The sequence below is a fragment of the Mus pahari genome, chromosome 18 (assembly GCF_900095145.1).
Source record: "Mus pahari chromosome 18, PAHARI_EIJ_v1.1, whole genome shotgun sequence".
NCBI classification, from domain to species: domain Eukaryota; kingdom Metazoa; phylum Chordata; class Mammalia; order Rodentia; family Muridae; genus Mus; species Mus pahari.
This window is the reverse complement of record NC_034607.1, coordinates 22567175-22587803: the sequence shown is the minus strand read 5'-3', so window position 1 is coordinate 22587803 and position 20629 is coordinate 22567175. Positions and strand designations below refer to the sequence as shown.

Below are 20629 nucleotides of genomic sequence, written 5' to 3'. Positions count from 1 at the left end.
AACAAAAAGTTTTCATTTACGTGACAAGTTTCACATAACCTCAAAGTCTCGTCTCTCTCTGGCTCATCTCGTATTTAATGACCTCTCTGCCCAGAGGCTGTACATCCTGGCAGGTCTGATCTTTTAGAGAACTGTAAAAACAGGAAAGAGGGGTTTGAAAAGTGCCCTTGGTGGCTAAGAGGCATTGAGTTTCAAATGGGTGTTTGCACCGAGGACCAGATGTGCACTGGAGGTAAGGGATTAAAACTGTGCACTGAAGTTCCAAGGGGGGAAGAAAAATTGAGGATTTCTACCACAAAGCTCAACCGCAAGTACCTTCACAGAACAAGGCATTACCCAGAGTTAATGTAGAACAAAAATGCCATGTGTCTTAACCAAGCCTGCTGAAGCCATGTGGACTTCAGGCAACGCCATCTCCTTTGACTATTTTTGCTGTGTTCCAAATGGGAGCAAGGGCACTGACCTGAGTCCTGTGCAGGTATTATGGCTAGCCCCCCAAATACCGCTTGTCACAAAATTCTTATGTTACGGAGGTGGAACTTGAAGTTTAGAATGTACTTAATGGTTTATTACTTTGTTGGCTTTGTTTCCATTTACTTGAAAAGAAAAAGAAGAAGAAGATAAGGAGAAAAAGGATGAAGAGGAACAGCAACAATAACCAAATGGGGGAGGAGGTGATTCACAAATCTCTTCAAGGCAGCACCCTGGGATTTGAGCTGCTGAGATGACCTGGGCCTCTCCCATGGCTGCCTTCTACAGTTTCCAAAGCATTTTCACAGGTGGGAGAACTCAACGACACAGGTTTCTGATGAAATGTTTCATTCTGACCTCAGCTACACTGAAAATACAACTTCATAGGTCATATTTTTAAAACTGACCATAGTAAACTAGGTGCGTGCAGGTCCCAAAGCAACAGTAACGCTGTTGGTCAACTCTCCTGGAGGTTGCTGTCATGACTTAAGTGCTCCTGTGGTGGACTGGAGAAAGACAGTAGAGCAGCAAGAATTTCCAGGGGAGGGAGAAGGGAGACTGAAACTTCTGGGGAGAAATTTAATATTAAAAAAAAAAAAAAAAAACAAAAAAACAAAAAAACCTACCCATCCACAAAGAGTTGACCGAACAGACCACTTATCTTTGTTCTTAGGAAGGAAATTTCCAACCTTCAAATGTGCTTTCTTGCTCCTACATGCATTATTTATGGCTGAAAAGTAAGAATCAGTGGACGATATTTCAAAAGGAAAAACAAAGTAACAGAGTGCATTACTTTCTCTTTTTTTTAACTTATTTTATTAGATATTTTCTTCATTTACATTTCAAATGGTATCCCGAATGTCCTCTATACCCTCCCCACACCCTGCTCCCCTGCCCACCCACCCCCACTTCTTGGCCCTGGCATTCCCCTATATGGGGCATATAANGTTTGCAAGACCAAGGGGCATCTCTTCCCAACAATGGCTGACTAGGCCATCTTCTGCTATATAGGCAGCTAGAGACACGAGCTCTGGGTGTACTGATTAGTTCTTACTGTTGTTTCACCTATAGGGTTGCAGACCCCTTCAGTTCCTTGGGTAATTTCTCTAGCTCCTCCATTGGGGTCTCTGTGTCCTATAGATGACTGTGGGCATCCACTTCTATATTTGCCAGGCATTGGCATAGCCTCACAGAGATAGCTATATCAGTGTCCTTTCAGTGAGATCTTGCTGGCATATGCAATAGTGTCTGCGTTTGGTGGCTGATTATGGAATGGACCTCTGGGTGGGGCAGTCTCTGGATGGTCCATCCTTTTGCCTTAGCTCCAAACTTTGTCTCTGCCACTTCTTTCAGGGTATTTTATTCCCTATTTTAGGGAGGAATGAAGTATCCACATGCTGGTCTTCCTTATTCTTGGTTTTCTTTTGTTTTGGAGATTGTATCTTGGATATTCTAGGTTTCTGGGCTAATATCCACTTATCAGTGAGAGTGCATTTCTTTCTATTGTACTTTCTACTTCCTGGTAGTAAGTTTAAAGAATGTAGGGGCTAGAGAGAGATGGCTCAGCAGGTAAGAACACTGGCTGCTCTTGCTGAGAACCCAGGTTTGATTTCAAGCATCCAAATCAAGACTCAGAACTATGTATAACACGAGTCCTAAGAGATCCAGTGCCCTATTCTGACCTTCACAGGCACCAGGTGTAGATGTGGCCAAACAATAATACATGTAAAGGAGGGTAGGTGTTAAGAAACTTACTGTTACTATGACGTATTTATCTGTGATAAAACACCATAACCAAAGCAAATTGGGGAGGAAAGGTTTGGTTTCAACTTGCAGTTTATAGGCTGTCATGAAGGGAAGTCAGGCAGAAACTCGAAGTAGAAAGCTAGGGGCAGGTTTCTGAACTGAAGTGGAGGCGATGGAGAAATGCTGCTTACTGGCTCGTTCCTCCTGGATTATTCAGTCTGCTTTCGTACACACCACAGGATCACCTGCCCAAGGGTAGTACATCTCCTAAAAGGCAAGGCTTTTCCATATCGATCATTAATCAAGCAAACTACCCCACAGACTTGCCTCCAGAACAAATCTGATGAAAGCCTATCATCAGTTGAGCTTTTTCCCTCCACTACCCAGATTAGCCCAGCCTGTGTCTAGTTGGCGAAACAAACAAACAAATAAAATGCTGATCAGCCTATCCCTCATATCTGTGAGGGGCACTGAACAGGTACTAATAAGAAAGCTAGTTAAACAAATTCTCATGATTGAAGGACTTTGAAAGGAGATAGGCTGCAGGGAAAAAGAAGGTGGTAACATCCAGGCATTATGAGCAAGGAGGACAGGAAGCAGCTGAAGACCCCTAGAATTCTCAGTCTGGAAGGGAAAGGTACCTTTCAAATCTCCCACCAGGAAAGGAGGCAGCTGAACCGGGCAGCTTCCATGTGCAGAGCTCAACACTGAGATACTCCTAGAAAACCAACTTGATGCCAATGTGAGAACTTTTTCACTATAGGCAGAAACTACACCTTGCCTCACCATTTCCTCCCAGGAGCGCTCAAACTGTCACCCTCTCAAGTCCTTAGATAGTGCTTAAGCTTCCTGCCCTAGGAAGTTCCAAACTGAGCGGGGAGAAGAGAAGCGCCATGATCTCCTGTTCATTCTTCTGATACTAAGAGAAAGACCCACGGATGATTTAAAAAGTTTCTAACCCTCTCCCATTATCTAGTCTCAGGGCAGTAAGGGGTCCTCAAAGCTACCAGTTAAGTCCTTCCTGAACATCAAAGAGCCCAGAGAAGACAGAGCATTTGCTTGCTTTTAGAGCCTTCTCATTAACTTCACAGCTAAGCTTTGTACTTGATACAGCAGGATCCAATATGTCAGCAGATATGGGGCTTATGATCCCTTCCATCATAGGTTGGAAGGAGCATGGAACAGAATACCCTGCCCTAGAGGTTCCTAACCTCAGGCCTAGTACAGGCAAGCCTCTATTTGTGAAGAATGTTAGGAGGCAAACCTCAATAGAAGCACCTTTGCACTACACCTGAGGTGACTGAAGGACACAACTAACTGTTGTGGCTTCTAGGAGTCCCTCTCCAGAACAATGGCAAGATGTTGGAGGACAACTCGACATAGCTGTCACCTAGAAGTCCCTGGACTTTGCCCGGGATTCTTCTATACAGACATTCCTCTGGGTAAAATTGGAGAGGACAGCAGGGGGATCACCCACAAACACAAACACAGAGAATGAGAGCAAGTGGGGGGAGAGGGAAGAGAGAGGAAAGAGAGAGAGACAGGAGAAAAGATACTAACACCCCACAATACACACCATCTTAAGCTTTCAAAGAAACGGCTTTTATTTTCCCCAAACAAAGACCACTATTGTTGTATGTCAAATTACTGGTTAATAGTGAATTTACTAACAGAGACCAAAATACTGTAATTTCCAATTACCACAGATGATCATGAGCATAAACAATGGCAAACCATCCCATTAATCAACTTAATTTGCCAATTTCCTAGGAAACCCCCATATTAAATTCGTTTTCACTGCCCCAGGACTGTAATGTAGTTGAAAAACAAAAAAGAAAGAAAGAAAGGAAGAAAGGAAGAAAGAAGAAAGAAAGAAAGAAAGAAAGAAAGAAAGAAAGAAAGAAAGAAAGAAAGAAAGAAGAGAAGAGAAAAGAAAAGGAAGAGGGAAGGAAGGAAGGAAGGAAGGAAGGAAGGAAGGAAGGAAGAAAGAAAGAAAGAAAGAAAGAAAGAAAGAAAGAAAGAAAGAAAGAAAGAAANAAAGAAAGAAAGAAAGAAAGAAAGAGAAAGAAAGAAAAAAGAAAGTAAGAAAAAGGAAAGAAAGAAAGAAAGAAAGAAAGAAAGAAAGAAAGAAAGAAAGAAAGAAAGAAAGAAAGAAAAATGAAAGAAAGGAAGGAAGAAAAAGGAAAATCCAGCAACTAGATGGGCAAAGCACCCACCAATCTGTCAGTCAGTTGATGTGAAGGCAAGTCATCCTCTTGCCCCCGTGCCTGGCATCATTTTGAAGGCTCTGTCAGTGTCTATGCTCATTGCTTTCCTATGCTCGTCTCTGGTTGATGAGTTGGCTTTAGTGTAGGATGATGCTGTCTTAGCTGGCACCAATATTCCAGAACAAAAGCATAAGCATAAGACTTTTCTTACCACATCCTCTTATCAAATCCTTGTTAACGACCACAGCATAATTAAAAGTACACAGAAACCAGCTGGCCATGCAAGCTCTATTAAGCTGGCATAGCATGACTCAGAAGGAAAATGAAAAGGGCCTGGGATACACAGAGATCTAAGATTATTACAAAACATGAAATAATTTTTCCAAAGTTTCCTATCTCATACATTATCGTGAGTAACAGCAACACAAAGATGCTCCGGGGCCCATCAAAGCTCCTCATAGTAGAACTGTTTTTCTTAACTTAAAAGCATCATTTTTTTTCCTGTGTTAATTCAAGGCCAGTTGAGACTGTTTTATGCTGTGAAGAGAGGGCACAGCTCAGGTGCTGGTAGGGCTATCAGACAACAGCACTGCCAGGCTGTGACATCCTGCAGGATAACAGTTAATAGCTAACCCACACAAAGCCATTAGCGCTTCATGTGATTATGAACGCCAGTAAAATGATTTCCACAGTGTGATGAGTCCACCTTAATTCTCCTCTTCACTCCTAGCCTGCCTATCTAGTCCATCATAAATAGTGAAAGAGTTTATACAAAGGCTCTATACACTTTTCTTTGTTTCAGATCCCACCTGTGCAATGTAATAAATGCATACTTTTCCACTCATAGTCATTCAATGTCTCCAACTTCCAACACTGGTAGTATCTGCTGTAGACTGAGAGTGACCGACATAGCCCTTTTAATGAACTCACAAGTCTCAGGCAGTCTCTCAGTTGCAACTTGACCTTTTGAGCGACAGCAAAATTTCAAAAGTCAAAATAAAACTACACAGATACTAAGGAGGGAAATGCAGATTGCTTGGGACTTGAAGTTGTAGGAGTCCAGGAAGACACTTGGACAGAGAGCTGGTGACAAGCTCTGACAAGCCATGCTGGTGAATACTGACCCCTGCTAATGCACACTGACCCTTGACTGTCCCTCATCAATGTATCTGGCTCCTGTGAGAAGCACTGGCAGGGGAAGGTCAGAGTTGTGCATCTAACATGGTGTATAGGGGGTGTGGGGCAGGGAACATCACAGTATATCCTCAGGCTGAAAACTAAAGGTGTCTTATATTCCTGACCTGCAGTTGGGCTTCGACTGAACTAAGAGCCAAGGCACTCCATATATAGTATTCTTCAGGGGCTTTAAGGTAATTTTCCTATATTCTAGTAGCTATTTGGGCAGGGAGAATTAAATATGCAACCTAATAAGAAAGCATTACTGAGCTCATTTACACTAATGCTGCCTTGTTATCTTGGACAGGTGTGGATACTGTGTGCAGTCCTAATTGTTAGGCTTTAATACAGTATTTATGAACTTGAGATGATGTGTCCTCCACAGACAGAACCTACCTAATTTATGTTCTAATTAATTACCAGTTTCTCGTGTCCTTCTGTTCTGAATGGGTTGCTGAAGAAAGAAACAAAATCATTCAATCTTATCTGTAACAATTATAGAAACTAATGTGCATTTCAGGTTCCTCTCTGAGGTTCACATTGTCTCAAAATTTTTAAGGTTGAGTGGTTTAATGCTGATTTCACAACACTGCTAATAAAGGTGTTTCTTCAAAATGATGAATAGAAACTCTCAAGCACAAGTTAACGTACATTCAAAAGGATCTACCTTGCCTTGGGCCCATTGTCTTTACTCTGGCTCTAAGTGGGAAGCTGTCTCCATGGAGATTTGACTTGAAATAATGGGGGTATAACTTGCCCATTCCATTCCACTTTTAAAACTCACATTTAAGGAATGGACATCCCTCATTTCACTATACTAAAACTCTTAGAGCTACTCACTCAACAAACATTCATGAAGCACCTACATGAGCTATGTAGCTAGAATAAAAATTCTTATAGCCAAGACAGGGAGAAAGGGGTAAAAGTAGTGGTTAAGGCATCAACAGAAAGACCATTAGCTAATTCTCTCCTCCCCCCACCCCCCCCCGAATCTCTGTCTTTGTCTCTCTGTTTCTGTCTCTGTGTCTCTCTGTCTCTGTTGTGTCTGTCTCTGTCTCTGTAGTTTATGTGTGTGTGTGTATGTGTGTGTGTGTGTGTGTGTGTGTGGTTTTGTGTGTGTGTGTGTGTGTGTGTGTGTGTGTGTGTGTGTATTAATACCTGTTGGAAAAATTAACAAGAACTGGTTGTTGGTGTTAGGGAGAGGACGCATGGAATGACTAGTGTTATTTGGAATTACAAAGGAGACAAAATAGTCTGAAAGCAGAATGGGCTGCAATAGCAAAAAAAGTGGAGACCATGACCTGGGCCAATACTGAAACACATCTCACGGATGCTCTAGATCAGAGGCTTATCCTTGTATGATGTGGAGAATGGCTGGGACATGATAATAGGACATGATAAGAGGACTCTGCCAAACAGACTATAGATGTAAAAGGGAAGGGGAAAGAATACAAAACAAACAAGAGGCAAATGTTTAAATGTATACATGATCAGCATTCCCCACTTTGCCCCATTAGCATGCAGAAATAAAAATAGATGGACAAAAAGTCTTAAAAGATTGGAGAGAGGCAACATGGATTCATCCTTTGTAAATAAGAAACCATTTCTCCTTGATATTTTTTCTTTAAGGATATGAGAACCTGAAACTGAAGTCCAAGAAACAGTATCCCTCCAGAAACCATAAATGTCACTGCCTAGAAGAGGAAAGGTGATTGACAAGCTCAGGGGGCATAATGACATGTTTCCAAACCCTTAAATAGCTCTTGCCCCGGAGCATGCTGTGGAGGAGCTAGCTCTGCTGAGAGCAGGTAGCAGACACAGCTTCGTCTACAGGAGGCAGCCATAAAGCCTTCCTGCATGTAGGCTTTTCTGCCTCCCGTATAGCTCTACGAGGAACATCTGCAGTTAGCGTGAAATACAAGCCAGCTTTGACTTTAGGGGAAATCCCAAATTCATACAACATAGTCTGACTACAGCTAACCTTCATTAAGCAATCCACCCATTATCCTTATTGCCTAAATTCCATTTCCTTTTTATTTTTTTCATGATTTTTCTATTTTTCTGTGTGTCCATGTGTATATGTGTCCGAGAATATACGTGTGCACTACTTGTGTGCCTGTGCTAAGAGGGCAAGAAGACTTCATGAGATCCTCTGGGGCTGCAGTTGCAGGTATTTTGGAGTCTTACAATGTGGGTACTTCTAACAAAACTCAGGTTACCTGCAAGAACTCTTAACTACTTATCGATCTCTCCAGCCTGAAGGCAGGTCTCTCAAAGTTGCTCCTCACTCTAGCACAAGAGAGCAAGCTAATGTCATGGAACAATCTGAATTAGGATTTTAGAAACTCCACTAGTTTCCACAGTATAAGAGAAAATTTCTCTAAGAAGATAATTGCCAAGGAATCAGTCTGATTGACTACCCCACTCCACGTTACCTTCGCTACCTTCTCTACTACATCTTCTAGGAGACTCTAACCAGACTGTGCAAAACCCCTTCTACAACTATTTGTCTATTAATGTCCTTTTTCCAATATTAAATTATCTCAAATCTATAATTCATGACATAAATTCAGTTGGAAATACAAATTTCACTGATTATTCTTGTTCTGCCCTCTGTCTTCATAATTTGAAACATAATATGGCAGTTTTAGAACATTTTAAAATTTACTTCTGGCTGTAGTCAACAAAAAGAAAAAGCCTATGGTGTTTACTCAATGACAAAACTAAGTTATTATGATAAAAATAACAACTCTAGAGTTGGTAACACTCACTACAAAATTTCCACAATGAACTATGACAGAAGTGTTCAACTTTTTAATGTATAACCAATACTTCTATTCCTATTTAACTTTGCCTTAATTCTACAAGAAAGTATGTCAAATTGTTGATCATTTTGATTAAACCCAGTGTAAGTTGGAAGAAAACATGCATCTATCCTATTAGAAACTAAACAGGGACTTTGGAGACACTAAAGTCTATTTCCCCATGCTTTCTACAAGCATATACCATTCATGAACAGTCACTAAATAACAGTTCTATGAAAAACTAGATAGTCCAATAGGCCCTCTAAAGTCACAGGTTCTAGAAGCAGTCAACAATGGATAAAAATATCCATCCTTCTCCCACACAAAATGTTGCATGTATATCAACCAAAAATGATTGTTTTCTTATCATTATTTCCTAAAATATGCACTACAACCATCTTCATTAGGTACCTGTCATCTAGAGATGATTTGAAGGACACCTCATTAATATATGGAGATTTTTGCAGATATTATGCTGTTATAGAAAGAATGCGAGCACTATATAATAAGGTTTTAGATCCTACAACAAGAGGTGTGTTTTAATACCACATTGAAATCGCCAATCTTTGTGTACTTGCAATACTAGGAAAGTTAAAGCAAACAGCACAGCATGTGCATGAATTTTCTTAAGTAATGATGCACATCAACACAATAGGTGCTGACTCTGTGTTGCTACAATGGACAGCCAGGAATTGTGCTTGCAGTGTGAGTTGCATGTTCACTTTATAAGTTTCAATATCATACGCTCATCTGCCATATTCAATAACTGTCCTTCTAAGTGCAACATAGATTCAGTCCAGATGACTAAGTCTACACAGAGAAATTTAGGATAAAGAAAGTTATTGTTGCCAATACAACAGGCATAGCACACACCTCATTAAGATTAGGCAGTTCTGCAAGCATACCCTAGAAACACCCTAGAAACAACACAGATAGCTTGGTGCAGGATTCCTTTAATGGTGCCATAAGAAAAATAATATGTAATATCTACTAAATCTTCTCTTTTACCAGAAGGTATATTGTTAGGGTAAGACTATAATAAAGTATGATATACTTTAACTTTACGATTCAAAGAGTAGAATGAAGTATATAAGAGAACATTGGTGTATACCTTCTGGAGAATCATATTATGTAAAGGATACATATAGATATCTATTTTCTATATGGTTAAGTCAGTTTTTGAAACTCCCTAACCTCAAATGATTAATAAACTACATTATTTAATGGCATCCAAATTGTTACTCTGGTATATGAACTACAGTATTTGCTCTAAGGCAGTGTTTCTTAGCCTATGCGTCATGGATTCAAATGATCCTTTCACAGAGGATGCCTTAGACTATTCGGAAATACAGATATTTACATTACAAATCATAACAGTAGCAAAACTATAGTCACGAAGTAGAAACAAAAATAGTTTTATGGCTGGGGTCACCTCAACATGGGAACCGTATTAAAGTGTCACAGTATTGGGAAGGTTGAGAGCCACTGCTCCTAGACCACCTGGCTACTTGAGTCTCTCATGTCAAATGACAGCATATGCACAAACAATACACACATCCTTTCACTTCAGTCTTCCCTAGATTATACATGTGTTATGCTGAGTTGTTTATGAATGGTGCCAGGGAAAATTCCATATATGTTCAGAATAAACACAATTTTGTGAAACTCTTTCCAAACACACTGCTGTTAGTTAAACTGTGTAGAATTCACAGATGCAGAGGTCCAACCTTATTAAACTGGGCAAATTACTTAATAAATTCAAGTCTTCTCTCTACTAATTTTCTACATGCAGAACAGAATAACTCTTTTTTTAATTTTTGTTATTATTATTTTCTTTATTTACATTTTAAATGCTATCCCGAAAGTTCCCTATACTCCCACCCCCACCCCTGCTCCCCTACCCACCCACTCCCACTACTTGGCCCAGGCCTTGCCTTGTGCTGGGTCATATAAAGTTTGCAAGACCAAGGGGCCTCTCTTCCCAGTGATGGCTGATTAGGCCATCTTCTGCTGCATATGCAGCTAGAGACACAAACTCAGGGGGTACTGGTTAGTTCATATTGTTGTTGCACCTACAGGGTTGCAGCCCCCTTCAGCTCCTTGGGTACTTTCTCTAGCTCCTCCATTGGGGGCCCTGTGTTCCATCCAATAGCTGGCTGTGAGCATCCACTTCGGTGTTTGCCAGGCACTGGCATAGCCTCACAAGAGGCCGCAATATAAGGGTCCCTTCAGCAGAATCTTGCTGGCATGTGCATTAGTATCTAGGTTTGGTGGCTGATGATGGGATGGATTCCAGAATGGGGTAGTCTCTGGATAGTCCATCCTTTCATCTTAGCACAGAATAACTCTTAATTAAACTGTGAGTCAAGTTGGAGGTTCTCTTTCAAAAGTGGAAATTATATAATCACATACATATTACAGATAGTCAATTGAAAGAAACTTTCACACTTAACTACTTCCATTTACTCATACATTTGTATACTCAAAATTCTTTGAGAATTGGGACATATAGTATTTAAAAAACAGAAGTCTTAGGGTTATTGTTTAAGTTTTTTAATCTGCTACTATCTACAGTGAGCTAGAACACACTATGATTTAGGACAACTTCAAACAATGTTTTGTTCCTGGGAAAGGCTTAATCACCTGCATTATTTGACCAAGTTCATGTTGATCTGAAGTAAGTGGCTCAACCTGTAACCTGAAAAATTGCTTATATGGAACAGTGGTCCAGTCTTCAGTCGCTCCACTGGAAGGCCTGCTCAGGACCTCTCCAGAACCAGTTTCCTCAGTCCAAAAGCTGTAGGCAGACAACCAAAGGCACAGTGAAGGTGCTGCTTGCTATTAAGAATACTCACAGGCAGGAACCCCATAAATACACACACACATAAATTAACATACATTTCCACATATGTCCTATTGGTAAGAAACTAAAGGTTCTCTAAACCCTATCCATTTGTGTAACTTTCTGTACACCATATGTAATTTAGACTATATCATTCTGTCAGAGATAATTTATATATGAAAGGGAATGCTCTCTGTGATAAGGGACAAATTTAAATGATTTTTGTTACTTAGCTCAGAATTCTTGAGATTTTAAGAATTTACTACCACACCACCCAGTTTCACATGGTGATATCAATAGGATTAAAAAAAAAAAAAAAACAATATAGTTTACATAGTTAGTTCACTCAATAGCAAAAATGAGTTCATTAATTTAATTATACACTATAGATCCATCTTACAGTGACTCTTTAGTGAGTCACCCTAAACAAATTCCATATTATCTTATCAAAGTTTTCATCCACAGTCATATACAACGATTCATAAAAATCATTGCCATCATGCTTTCCAGGAAGCTACTTCTCAGATATATTTCTAAATGATAAACTATTTGGATTATCTGAGAGGTTTACCTTACCACAATTTAATTTAAAGCCAAGTCATTTTAGAAACAAGAACCTCTCCTTGAAAAATCTGTACAATTCAAACAGGCAAAATGAATTGTTTGAAATTTAATAAAGCATTTTCCTATTGGGCGCAAGCTCCGAGCAGCACTGAGCAGAACTTATTGTGTGAAGTATAAAGTTATGAAAACAGTCTGATAATCAACATTGCAGGGTCTGCCACAGTGAACTTGTTGATGCTTTAGCCAAAATACTTCTAAATGTCTCAAAAGTCTGCTCTCTGAACACCCTCTCATCACTACCTGATAATGCAAAGCAAATGCCTAATTTTCTCAAATTTCAACACAACCTCTGCCTGAGAATTTCACTCAGTATGCCTTGCTTAATATCAGGTAGAGTTTCATTCTAATGCTGCTTGTCTGAATTCTTAAGATGCCATAGCCCATTTACAAAGTTTTAGCTCAAAAATTTCTTTCTGCTTACAGGACCTCTGAGGGCTCCCGCCTTCTTCTTCCCCCTGTGCACCTGCCTCACCTCGCAGCTCAAGCCTGATGGAGGAGGTGGTAATTCATAGTTGCAGCAATCTCTGGCTGGGCACAATTTTGACAATGGTTATTCATGTTGTGTAGAGTGGAGCTCAGCCTAGGAGCATTAGCTTTGGGCCAGCTCTGTCAAGACATTTCACTTTTCTGAGGCTCAGTCTTCTCACTGTTAAAATAGGGTAATGATACTTCCACAGCTTGTAGCTAAAGAGCACTCATTCCATGCAAAGCAATTGGCAGGGTGTGGTACATAGTACCTGCAAATCAGTTGCTATTATTATTCTTTAGATTGCTACCTTCTCCTAGGGCTGCCAGGAAAATCGATTTTAAGTACACCAGAACATTAAATTATTGATCTTAAGAATCCAGCAACAGAAGTCAATTTGAAGTAGATTTGGTCTCTGTTGTTTTCTCTTTACAGCTCTGGGGACTGAACTCCTGGTGCAGGGAGACTTCCTCCAGGAGAAGTCACCGCAAGGCCATTGGCTGTCAGCTTTCTTGATCACTTTGTTCTTCAAGAAAGATAACTGCAAAAATTTGCAAACTCAGTCTTCACGTGATTCCATCTCCCAGGTCCCAAATTGCACCTTGACTTTGGAATTCTGTACTCAAGAGGATCACAGGCTGCAGCTTGTGTGGCAGTAGGAGACAGAACAGGCTTACAGAAGTCGTGCAGAGACAACACGCTTGAGGGTGGGAGCAAGCCTCCAGGTGTTGTTTCCTCTCGAAGACCCACTCTTCTCCGCTGCCCCTGTATCAGGACACACAGGTGGCTGACACTGTGGAGACCTAGCTTTTATCACATGGCCGGGTTAGGATGAACAGCAGTGCTGGACCAGATCACCAGCCCCAGCAAAGCCTGAAGATGGCCTCGTCCCTGTCTTAATGCATTCCGCATGCAGACTGGGTATATATTTTACACCGCAGCAGTTCATGATCCATTAAACGGGGTGCTGAGAATTTGGAATCATAATATACTTCAGATTTGATAGGAGACATAATAAATCCATCTCTGCCCAGTGTTGTAGTCTTTGTGCTGAAGGTATACTAACCTATACAAACTCGGCTCAAAAGTGGTACAGTGGAGGGTTTTCAAGAGAGGGGGTGCTTTATTAAACTGAAGGCATGTTTATGTACTAACAGTAGCTGGTCATTATCCATAATCCATTTAGTCTTTGGCACTCTCATCGATAGTTGGTTCTAAAAACACTGAAAACTTGTATTAATGTGTGCTTGTTCCCACCAGATTCCAAAATTAGTGTCTGACCTCATGAAATTTTTTTCTCTTATAGTTATATGTGATTCTCATCTTTGGTGAAGAATGAGTTTCCAGTTTTAAGCCTTAAAATTTTTTAAACTTAACATGTAGTGACCAAAACTCTTATTTTGTTTAGGCATTAGACCAAGTTGAATTAGACATTAATTTAAGCAATTAAATGTTAAGCTCACACTCCAGAATATTCCAAAGAAGGAAAACCACAATGTAGTGGGAATAGCATATTACAGTATACTCTAAGAGAAATCTATGTCCTATTATCATGCATGAGATATTTTTATTCAGATTATCAGAAACAAGGTAACAGACCCGCAGATTAATTAAAAATTTCCCATGGGATACATGTCTCCAAGCTTTTCTGAGGTTTGTTTATCTAAGCAGGAGCTGTACCAGCCCAAGAACAAGTATGTCAACACTTATGAAAAATGAGTTGATACATTCTACACTAGAGGATATGAGTTAAGTTAGAATATTATCAAGATATCTGCACATAATGAGAACAAATCTCAGAAGATGAAGAAAAAATAAAAAGCCCTAAAAACAGGACATATGGACAATATTTCTCTGCAACCAACATACAACCTGATCAGTCTTGATCAGATCTGGCTTGGGTGCACTCAGAAACTCAAATCCGTTCCTTCTTGGTTTTCATTGTCAGGACAAAGCACAAATGACTGCCCCTTCTTCGTACTACATCATTTACACATTTCCAGATATTAACATAGCTCAGCCTGATTCTTCCAGATGTGTATTGTCTTCCTTACCTTTACTTTCTAATTGGGCATACCACCCACACCATAAAGGTGGAGCTCGTAGCTCTATCAGGAGAAGAGAAGCTCATCAAAATTCCCCAAAGGATTCAGTTCACAACTCAGGAAGCATCATTTTCACTAAGCAAAAAGGGATAGAGCATGCTCTAATTTCTATCAGTCACGGGTGAGAAGTAGATAAGGTCCCTTTCTTTGCATGTCTGAGCATCCTCCTGATTTATAAAATTAAGAACTTATTTGTCTATTAATGTTGTCTGTACTTCAGTTACTATATCCAACCACCGTTGCTGACAGTCATTTTAATGCATTAGAACAAAGTGAGAAAAAAAAAATGGTTGTCAGTTTCAGAAAAGATAGTGATGGAAAAAGCGGCTAAAAGGCTACACGTTGCTTTCCCTTCGAAAAGAAGAGTCACCCCAAATTTGCCACCCAAATACTCATGGAAAATTAAGATGGAAAAGGTAATTCCTCTTAGGTCTTGTTTTGTTTTGTTTTAATATGCAGAAAGTGTGACATTTAAGTCAGCCAAGGTTTCTCCTGACCCAAAAAGGGCAGTCCTCAGAAGGGCTCCAGTATACTCCTACGTACCCGACTGTTCAGTAGTCCAAGAGACAATGATTTCCCCCGAATATGACCTATTTCTCTTCAAATTTTCAGCAGGACTGTTCCCCAAAGTTTCCCAAAATCCAGGTACACATACCTCCCCATCCCACAAAGCTTTAGGAATCCAACTCTACTTTATAAGTTATGCCCCAGGAAACACATAAGGAGAAGCTGGAAGGCAATCACAAAAGTCTCATTTAAATTCCTGGAAAGCACAGCTTCTCCAAACAAACTATTCATCTCTCTTTGGAAGGCCTAATTTGCATCGAGCCTTGAGTTTAACTCCACTGGCCCCACAGCACCAGTACCATCAAGTCCAAAAAAAAAAAGATAGACGCCATATCCCGAATTAAAAAGAATTCATCACATAACCACTCTAAACGGTGGGAAAAAACAACCCAAACGCAGAGTTTTCACCAGCCAAGTGCATAAGAATTATCACTGACTTTAGGAGACTCCCGAAAATCCCTCTGCACATGAACATTATAGCCACAAAAGGAAGGAGAGAGAGAGAGAGAGAGAGAGAATAACAGTAGGATGCTCTCTAAGCTGTAAGCGTGCTAATTTGCAAGAAGATGGGTGTGAGGATTTGATAAAAAAAAAAAAGAAAGAAAGAAAGAAAGAAAGAAAGAAAGAAAGAAAGAAAGAAAGAAAGAAAGAAAGAAAATCTCTACCTTTCACAAGCAAATTACACCAGATTAAACCAAAGCACAGTCTCTCATCCCCACAGTTAACTATGTCCACCTGTCCAAGTACAAGCCCTCCTTTGGCTCCTCACCCTGTTGTTTCTCCCCATGCAGCGCTTTCTTCTGTTCACTGAGCTTATCTAACTCTAGCTCAGTGCAACCGGCCAAGGAGATTCCAGCAGGATACAGCAGGTCTCAGACCTCGCAGACCCTCTTGTTTGTACTCACTCAGTTTGTCCCTACACCTGTGCTGCTACGCCTGTGCTTGGCGCCTCAGTAGGATTCATGAGGGTCACATTTTATTCTCCCCCGGCAGCCAAGCGGGCAGGAGGGCGAGCCTGGTGGCAAGCGGGCGGGAGGACGAGCGAGTGGATGAGCGAACGCGCACACCAGGAGCTCCTACTTTCACTCGGATGCCCTGGGAAGCTCGGCCGCCACACTAGGGGCTCAAGCGACCCTGTGTAGCAGCGGTCTCCTTTCTGACAAGGCATGACCGCGTCGCCGCCGGCTGCAGCTTGGCCTCTCAGCAGTGCGTGGCTGCGCTCAGCTCAACGCCGCGCGCCTCATTGTTCCAATCCGCGTGGCAGTGGCACCTCTGCCGGTGGCCCCGAGGGCAGGCGATCCGAGGCTGCGGGCCCGGTGCTCCGCACACACCCCCGCCCTCCCCGTTCCGATCTTCTGCCCGAGCTTACCTGCTGGCTAGGCGCTGGGGAGTTGATCGGCCTCCCGCGCGCGCTCCGGCCCGCAGCTTGCCCCGCGGCCAGCGCAGGCGGGGACGCTCTGGCGACGCAGAGCCTGCCTGTCGTACAGCGATTGCAGACTCCGCTGCGTGGGGCGGCGCGGCTGCCTAAAAAGGCGTGCTAATCCCAGCCGCCACCTTCACCAGTTGAGCGGCTCCAAGGGCTCCCCGAATGGCCTCTGCTCCAAGTACCTGGCACTCGGGCACACGAGTGTCCCGGTGGTGGCCTCTGGAATGCCACCGGCCGCCGGTGGTGGACAGGGAGATCTGGGAAGCTGGCCGGGAGGAAGTGAGTCTTTGTGTGCTGGCTTCGAACACACAGCCCTCTGCAGACAGAGCAAAAGCCGGGCTACCTGCGCGCCAGGCAGCTGGGTGGAGCGTGAGGAGCACAGCATCCTCTGGGCCGCTGGTTCCCTTTGTTCAGACTCTGGCCGACTCAAGCCGCCAGCATTCTCACTCTGGCTGCTGCCGAGAAGCGCCCGACAGTGCCGGGGCACACTTGGGAACGTGCTGCTTTCAGAGCTTCCCACTTGCCAACCTCCATACATCCATCCAACCCTAGAAAAGGTGGCCACAGTCTCGCCTCTCGGGCGTAGGGGTGACCTAGCGCGGTGCTGCGGGAGCCGCAGATCGAATGTATGTGTGTGTTCAAGTGCTAATGCCCATTTGTCACTGCAACCCTCCTATTTCCCAAAGGCATCCACAGTGGTCCCTGTTTGTGGGTAAACATGCTTCTCTGAACTTTGACCCCTTGGATGTGGGTGTTACCTACAAGTTTTCATGCGGAGTTAGTAAAGGACAAGAGCAATGGGTCCTTGCAGGGATGAGCATTTTGCAGTGAAATTCTTCACCGAATGTATTGAGTTTGAAGTTCATCTATCTAGTCAAGGTGTTCTGTTTTCTATATTTTAGCTAGTAGTCCAACTTATTCAAAATTCATGGAGTGCCTACTATGTGTTTGGGGCTAAGCATCATGACAGATGAGTAAAACGCAATCTAGAAGTTTACAGACATTTAACAACCGGGAATTAAACAAAAACCCTCAGAGTAAAATTCATTGTGTGTGATCAAGTGTACCTTGCGTTTCCCCAGTTCTATTAACTGTTTCTGACACTTGGAATTTCTAAGAACTGCCTGAAGGGATTGTCTGTCCCTCATTAATTACTGCATCCTATATATGAGAAATACATACGCTATGGCTAATTCTGTGCTCTGCCCCTTCCCACAATTCACCACAATGGACTCTGCCAGTCACTGAAGTGATGTAAACTGTGACTCCAGGCTTTGTCTTCTGTCTAATGGGTACATTTGCAAGTACCAGCAAGGTATGCTGCACAACGTGCTAAAAGTGGATTATGCATTCTCTAGTCCTTAAATGTAACAACACATCAATTCATGTAATAAAAAGCATAGTACCATCTTTACAATAGTTCACCGCAAAGTAAAAATCCTCAATTTATAACATTTCTTACAGACTGTGAATGTTTTTTCCCCATCTTGCTATTTTTACACAAGTACTTCAAAGATGATGCCTTCATGACTACCTTAAAAAAAAAAAAAAAAAAAAAAAAAAAAACAACACTAGGTGTTCCAAGACAACAATGGACTTTGTGCCTATAGAAAATTGACCCAGCTTAAGACAAATATGCAAATTGCTGTCATAGAAATGTAAGTTAACTTAGTTTACTATTTATAATCTAGGTAGAAAATAAATGGGGCGACCTGGAAATCTGTTGCTTCCCAGGTGAATCATGAAGGTAGTTTAGATGCCGAAAACTGTATGTCATGCTGGTTTCTGTCAGAGTGTAATAATAAATGAAATACTCTTACACGCTTTAGTTGGTCTGCTCAGAGGAATCCTAAACAAGAGTAAACGGGTTTTTTTTCCATTGGTCTACTGAAGAGCAATGCTGACTCTATAATATTCCTTTCAAATTCAAGTGAGTGTTTTTGAAAAGCCAGGAAGCATTTTAAGATCCATTTATCTGTATGTGCTCATATTCCCTTGCACTTGTATTCTGTGTTAACCTCAGGCTTTCATACTTGCCACAGCCCATAGCCATACTGCTAATAGGCTCTGAAAGCATCACTCAGTACCAGCTTAATTTGTACACATTCTGTGTCTTATGTGTGTGGTATCTTTGTCAATAGGGCCTTACCATCAAGTTCTGGAGTAGAACCAAGGGCAGTTGAGGGAAAGAAAACTGCAATATTAAGGGTCTATTGGGCTCCCCTCCCCTACCCACCCCAGTCTAAGAATTAATAAAGAGAAAGCCGCTTCCTGGCACAAAACTTTTTACTTATTACTTGGTGGTGTCTAGTAGGAGCACTGTGGCCCCATTATACAGTAACTCCATTTAAACTCTTTTTAGATATGTGTATGTTTAAATTACAAGAAGACTTTGCAATGTGTTTGTTTTTTTTTAAAGAGGACCATAGTGTTAATTTTTCTTCCCCATGCTTCTTCCTCTAAACTATCCTCCCATTCCCACCCCATTTAACCTTTCCTGTTTTTTTTTTTTCTTCTTAATTCTGATTTGTAACAACATGTTCTTTCTTCTTGCTGTTGACTACCCACCCCCCAAGTCTCAGAACCCTTTACTAATTTTCTGACTTCTGCGGATAATTCAAATGGAGCCCACATATCTAAAGAGTTAAAGCTAACATCCACAAATGAATAAAAAAAAGTGCAACCTTTGTCTCCTGAGTCTGGGTTACATCACTCTGAATGATTTTGTGAGCTTGGTCCATTTTCCTGTGATTTCACAACTTCATTTTCTTAACAGCTGAATAATATTCTATTGCATAAATGCACCCCGTTTTAATTATCCGTTCATCAACTGATGGATATCTAGGCAGTTTGTATTTCCTGGCTGTTGTGAACAGAGAAGCAATGAACTACCTTCTTAGTAGGACAGTCAGTCTTGAGGATGTGTGCCCAGAAGTGGTGTAACAAGATCACGTGGCAGATTAGTAGTTTCTTGATGAAGCCCCACACTGATATCCACAGTGGTTGTACCAGGCTGCACTCCCCCCAGTACTGATTAATGTTGCCTTTCCTCTATAGCCACACCAGCATCTGTTATCAATTTTTCTATCTTAGCCATTCTACATGAAATAAGATGAAATTTAAAGCATTTATAACTTACAGTTCTCTGATAAGAATGTTGAACAATTAAAAAACTATTTTTCAGTCGTCTGTTTTTCATTTTTTGAGAACTCTCAGTTTAGTTCCATGTCTAACTTTTAATTGGTTTGTTTGTTTTGTTGATATTTAGTTTCTATTTTTTTACTTCTTTGTGTATTCTAGACAGTACTTATATATTGCATTGTTAGTAACCATTCTTGAGAGTCCTGCTTCTCTGGAGAAATGGTATTCATTGCCCAACAGAGCATTTTAGATTCATTGGGTCCTGTTTTTCAGTTGTTATATTAATGCCTACACTATCAGGTACTGTTCAGAACGTCCTTTTTTTGTGTGTCAATAAGTTCAAATATTTTTTTCTACCTTCTCCTGTCAGATTCAGTGTATCTGCTCTGATATTGAGGTCATTATCCCCGTGGTGTTGAAATCTGTGAGGGTAAAGAATAAGGATCTTGTTTTTTTCTTCTACCTGTAGTCATCTTGTCTGATGGGTATCATTTGTTGAAGATGCTTCCTTTTTCCCAGTGTGCATTGTCAGACTCTTTGTTTAAAACCAGGTGGTGGTGTGAGTGCTTAATTCTACTCTATTCATTGATCAGTGTGTCAGATTTGGGCCACCACAATGCTGCCTTCACTATTCTAGCTCTATAGAATAAATAACTTTGAATCTGGAACGGTGATACCTTCAGCAACTTGTTTGGGCTTGTTTGCCTACTCAGGGTCTTTTGTATTTTATCTGAAGTTTAAGATGATATCTTCAGTTTTTGTGAAGAATTGAATTGGGGTTTTGGTAGGAATTACATCAAATCATTAGGTTGATTTTGGTAAAAGAGCTATTTTTACAATATAAAGTCTGACAATCCATGACCATGAGAAGTCTTTCCATCTTAAATACCATTTTAAACTTCTTTCCTCAGTGTGTAAGCTTCCACAAAATAAAAGAAAGAAGAAGAGAGGGAAGGGAGAAGGGGGGAGGGAGGGAGGGAGAGAGGGAGGGAATGAGTGAAGGAGGGAGGGAATGAAGGAGGGAGGGAATGAAGGAGGGACGGAGGGAGGAAGG

General features: G+C 41.3%; 1 protein-coding gene across 4 annotated transcripts in view; it reads right to left on the bottom strand.

Moving 5' to 3' along the window:
• St6gal2 (ST6 beta-galactoside alpha-2,6-sialyltransferase 2) overlaps positions 1-16846 on the bottom strand; it is a 73001-nt gene extending 56155 nt beyond the window's left edge. For 3 of the 4 annotated variants that reach the window (XM_029531425.1, XM_029531423.1, XM_021217892.2), the window contains exon 1: positions 16378-16846. The gene's annotated coding sequence lies outside the window, so the exon portion shown is untranslated. Of the gene's footprint in view, positions 1-15913; positions 16154-16377 lie in introns of those variants that run through there. The other variant, XM_029531424.1, reaches the window with a different exon arrangement.
• Positions 16847-20629: the final 3783 nt, after the last annotated feature.